Below are 6,267 nucleotides of genomic sequence, written 5' to 3'. Positions count from 1 at the left end.
ATGTCAGCTTCCTTTTTAAAGACATAACTCCTGTATGAATTTTGCTGGCAAACATCTTTGATAGCTTCTCCCATACTTCTTGAGAGGTTTTTGCTGTTGCAATGAGTGGTAATATTGTTTCGAAAACTAATACCATAATGGCATGCAAAATAAACTGGTATTGCTTAAACCAGAAAGTGTATTCTAGATTTATGGTGTGTGAGCCATCAATATTCATGGCTCGAGAACAAGCCTTTTGTCTTGTAATGAAGCCAGTTAAATCATACCTTACTAATAGGGACTTAAATTGTATTTACCAAAAAAGAAAATTGGTTGAGGTCAATTTGGGAGGTATTTGTGCTGCTACACTGATAAAATAAGAGTGGTGGTGTTACATGAGGAAAGGTTGGTAGCTACCATGAGAGAGTTTTGAAAAAGGATCGCAAGGCTAGTGATGCAATATGTTTTGATACCATACAAGGAAAGGTATTTGTGTATTCTTAAATCTTTACAATGTTATACATATCTATTTATACAGATTCGTGATGATCAGTTTTTATATAATAGTTGCAGAGCATTATGGTAAGACAGATTTCATGAAGGCAAATTCATGTTTGACAAATTTTGGTAGATTTCATGCTTGAAGGCATTGATTCTGTTATTTACATTGATACTGAAAAACCTGGTGAGTTAATGTTCTGCTGTTACTTTTTGTCTTTCCTCTTGTTGTCCTTTATACAACCAACTAAGAAAACTTTAGCAATAAGTCCTTTGCCTCCTCCACTAGCCTACCACCAGACAAGTAATTTTCTTGTCTTCTTTTCCATCAATCGCCCACTATAAGCTATTTATTTTTTTAAAAAAGATAAACCAAAGATTTAGAAACATCAAATTGCAGTCAATTTTACTTGTAAAGATATAGAAAAGTAAAGATTTCTTTTATATAATGTTTTTTATTATTAGCGTGATAATTCTAAGTATTATTATAAAAATTATTATTTTTAATATTTATAAGCATTATTATAAAAATAAATATTTAATAATTTTATTTTTTAAAAAATAATTTTATATATTTTAATATCTAAATAATTAGTATTCAAATATTATGTTATTTTTGTCATATTATTATTTATTATATTAAGAGATAAAATTTAAAAAAATTAAAAATTTACATTAAAAAATATAAATTTATTTAATTTTATATCTTTATATATAAAAATAATTTTATAAATTAATATTATTCTTAATAAAGTGCTCCTAAATGGTACAATGTTGTTTTCTCAAACGTCAAAACATTTAAGCCCTAAAAAATGACATAGATCAATCAACTAGTGTACTGAATTTGACACGTGTCAAGCATAAAACTTAAATTGGGTTGAATTGAACAATACTCAATTGCAGTACTCAAACGATTGAAAAATACTAAAGTATATGTCTTCCGCTGCCAAGTTAAGGGATGCTTGCTTCTAGTCCAAAGTTTTAGTTTTTTGCACTTTTTTGTGGGATAAATTGTTTGGTTAACAAATACTTTAATATCTGTGGATCTTATATGCGTAACTTACATGTGGCTTTGACATTGCATCTAATTTTTTTTAATGGCATTTAAAACTAGCAGTGTAGTTAAAAACTTATCTATCTGTGCTTCTTTGCTGCCTTATATATGTATGTATTTAAAAACTTATGCATCATTGGATATAGTTTCACTAATTACTTGTTTTTGTTAAAAAAATGTATCAAGCAATTTTATTAATTGATGTAAAGGTGTACAGAAAGAACTGAGTCTAGTACAATCAGGGCTGGCCCTTGGGTGAAGCCACCCAAGTAAGGGCTTTAGGCCCCCAATTTAGAAAGGTCCCAAATTTGGAAAGGTTCTATAATTTTATAATATAATTAAGTATATTAAAAATATATAAAAGTTAAAAAGTAAATAAAAATAATTAATAATTAATAAACTTATTTATTTTCTCACTTTTCTAATTATGTGCTTAATAAATTTTAATTTTTTTATCATTTTTTAATTTCTAAAATGCTATTAATTCTCAATTATTTCTCTTATTTCCAATCAATTAACGGTCATATGTATTTAATCATCTCCAATAGCTTTTTTTTTTCTTACTTATTTCTCCTATTTTCAATTAACATATTTAATAAATATCAACAACTATTTTTTTCCTTATATATAAAATCAATTATTTTTTTTCAATGTATAATATCTACTTTTGAATTCTTATTTTCTCATTTGCTCTTTCTTCCTTTTCTTTTTAACTTCAATTTTCCTTCAAAGAATAAATAAAAAGTCTATTATGTTATTATCTTTATAAAACCGTGAGCCTTATTTGCGATTTGTAATAAGTATTCAACAATTAAGTACTATTGTTCTAATATTTACAGACTTTTTTATTTTAATTTAGAGTTTGTATCATATTATTATATTATCTTTATTTTATATGATAGTTGATTTATTTGAATTAAAAATTTTGATTGTTGATTTATATTAGTCATTTAAAAAATATATGATAGTCGCTTTAGGCCTTTAAGCTTATTGAGCCACCCTTGAGTATAATTCTCTATCCAGGGTTGTAGTCCAATACAAATTGGCTGCACAACAATAACTCCGCAAGCTAAGGAAGTAGGAACATTGTGTAATCATTTTACTACACCCAAGGGAAAACACGAAAGTAACTTAACAACTTTTGCACACACACAACAACGCCCTAAGAAATGTAATAACATATCAACATAATCAAAGTTAGAGATGGATTCTCAAATTTTTTTTAAATGGTGTTATAATTAAAATAATAATGATAAATAAAAAATATAAATATGTTAAAATTTATAAATTAAAAGTTTTAATATTATACCTTCATTTAATACAAATAAAAATATTTAAAATAATTATAATTGTCTACGACTGGTTTTCATATTTTGAAAATAATGCATGATAACATTAGTAGAAATATTATCAAATACATCTTTTTGAATATATGTCACTAAACAATTATTCGTCCACTCGTCACTCATTCGATATAAGATTTGAATTTTTAGATACGGAGAGTGAAAAACGCAACCAAAGACTAATAAGGGGAAACGTCATTATAGGTCTCAAGAGTAGGATTGAAAGGGAGAGTAGTTTAGGTTTGACTTTTTTAATATAATCTTAAATTATAGAAGAAAATTTTTTTATCTTCCATGTAATATTTAATTATTAATATATAAATTACCTTTTAATAAATTTACTTTCACTTAGAATCTTTGATCCCATTCCTTACAAAATTGCAATGTGTTCATTAGTATCTGCATAAAATTTAATAAAACTCTATAAAAGTTGTATTATAAGCAAAATTTTTTGCTAAATGAATAGTGTCATGTGACACCACTCTCCTCAAGGTGGGTCCGCCCTTGACCAAAACTCAATCTTAGCCATTAGCAACAACAACATTATCTGCAGCTTCTAGAGCTTTTATGTCATGACCCGAAACTCTCATCGGGCCCATGAAAACCGTCGCGACGTCTCAATAGGCACTTATTACTCGGAATGCCGATCGGAACCCCGCAAGGCTTAGCACCAGCTTTCGCATCTCCCCAGTGAGCGACAGTTATTAAATCTCACATTTCAAGAAATCATAAGTCGTTTCCAAATCAAAACAATATAATATTATTTTCTGGTTTACAGGGGTATTTTTGTCATTTTTCTTCGAAAATACATAAACCCGCCAAAAACATGATGTATGGGCAAAAAACACATGTTTCATAATTAAAGTAAATTTAGATGTCTAAAATAATTATTTGAAATGAAATTATAATTGTTTGAATAAAATACTAATATTTAATAAAATATTCTATTTTCTAAATAAAAAAATAATATTTATAGAGAAATTCGTAATTAATTTCTGTAATGTAAAAGCTAAATATATTCATACGTACTTTAAAGCAGATAACTGAAGTATAAAATTACTTTTACAGTGACACGTGGGCCCCCAACAAACCAATAAGGTGCGAGTCTGTGAACCTACAATTTTGTCGATGCAAGGCTAACTGAAGTTCTTGATGCAATCGGCTATCTACCGGCTATCTCTAGCCTAAAATGTAGGGAATTGAGGGTGGTGAGATTATAAAATCTCAGTGAGTAAATAGACACCATCTAAACTATCTAAAGGCGAGTAAATGGAGACGAATTAAAATATTCTTTTCCAACATATGTTTCATAACATGAATATTTAGTTTACTCAATTAATCAACATGGCTTATATATCTCACAAAACTTGGCTCCTGCCAAAATCATTCCCGAGGATGCCTTGGCCTAGGCATCTGACCGAGACCACCAAGGTAGTTAAATATCTTTACATCCGAAATTCTGGCCATGCCTTGGTGTTGGCTGAGTCCCACCCTCACGCGGTGGTCCACGTGAAGTGCACTCAAATCTTTACCTCTAGAGATACCCTTTACGCGGCTCTCCGATCGAGGTAAGCATAAAATAAAAATATATAATTCTGTGCCCCTTCTCTTAGGCTGGTCCACAGAACCTCCACTACAGGGATTTTGGATTATTTTATCTACCACCTGATTTATAAAATCTTTTTCTACATGACATGACAATTTATCGCAACCTAGCGTTTCAAAGCTGAATACACAGTACAAATATAATTTTGATACAAACACCGACTTTGCCATTCATGCTCACATATTGCTATAAGCCATATAATTTAAAACACAATTTATAACACAAGTAGGCAGTCTTCAATTACTCTGTTTTCAAAACCAGTATTTAATTTTCCAGAAACTTTATAAAATCATTTTACAAAATCACAATTTCTCTTAAAACATAGTAATTTACCATTTAAACTCATTTTCTATAAAATCACACAATTGTATAAAACTACTCTAGATAATTAAGACGATAATAAGTTCACTCACTGTTTTAGGAGTCGATGTACTCCTAATCCCAATCTTCAAGCACAATCTCTATACTTTTACTGGTGTAATTTGCTCACCACCTATTCACAATGTACAATACATAATTCACCACATTAATGCTTGACAATTATAAAATCAATTCAGGCTCAGTGTATATGCATGATATGATATGCAACTTATCCGACTACCGCTTAAATGCGGTGTTGACCTAATTCGACCTATTACCCGATTAAATGACTATTGTGTTCGATTTGGTTCCAAATTGCTCCATTTCATTTCTAATACCTCAATTCACCAAACATTATTCAAATAACACCAATTTCAGCATCAAAACCTTCCCATTTCTTCATGGAAAAATTCGGCCATTATAGTGCACTAACACCGTGATTTTTCCTACTTAATTTTATCACCATTATTCATCATTTTCTAAGCCATTTCTCTTGAAATAATAACAATCCATCTCCCACAAATATCAAGGAAGATTCGGCCAATAAAGATTCATGGGGAAAATGAATTCTTTTCTTGTTGTTTTGCTTCTAAATATACTAAACTAACTAAAAACACTAACATAACTTAAAATCAAATCAATCCAACATCTTTCTCTCTCCATGCCCATTTTGACCAGCCATGAATTCATCATGAAAACATGTAATTTAACCATGAAAAATAAGGAGAAATGCTTAAGGAAAATAGATTTCAAGTTTAAATTGAAAAATCTTACCTTTTTCACTTATTTTCCTTGATTTTCCACACTTTTTCTCTTCAAATTCCCCACCTAGGGTTTGTTCTCTTCCTTTTTCCTTTTGTTCTTGGTGTGGCCGAATATTTGGAGAGGAATGAGGGTTTATAGGCTGATTTTTATAGAAAATAATAAAATATTCTAAGCTTGACACATTGCATGTTTCCATTGGTCCATTTTTAAAACTTTAAAAATTTTAAACCTTTTATCTCCACCACATGATTAGTCAAAGGTCAAAATGAGGATAAGGGAAGACCATGTGCTGGACAAATGTCCTGATGGTGGAAAATTATAATTTTACCCCTGGAGTGGCAAAATTACCATTTTACCCTTATGCTCCAAATTATACCAAAAATTAAAATTTTTTTCACTTCTAAACCTCAAATCATACTCCAATACTCAAATCATATTCCAATAAGTCAAATGGGGCCAAAAACTCTTTTCTAAAATTCCTATTTTATCCCCAAGTGGCAAATGACCATTTTACCTCTAGATAGTGAAAATTTCGGTTTAACTCCAAATTGATCATCGAACTCTGAATTACCATTTTGAGTCATCTCTGGACTGTGAAACTCTTAATTTCACCTTAAACTTTCTATTTGAACTAATTCGAGGCTTAATCGACTTAATGATAC

Source organism: Theobroma cacao, chromosome 9 (assembly GCF_053813885.1).
Source record: "Theobroma cacao isolate CCN51 chromosome 9, ASM5381388v1, whole genome shotgun sequence".
Classification (NCBI taxonomy): domain Eukaryota; kingdom Viridiplantae; phylum Streptophyta; class Magnoliopsida; order Malvales; family Malvaceae; genus Theobroma; species Theobroma cacao.
This window is presented reverse-complemented; position numbering follows the sequence as displayed.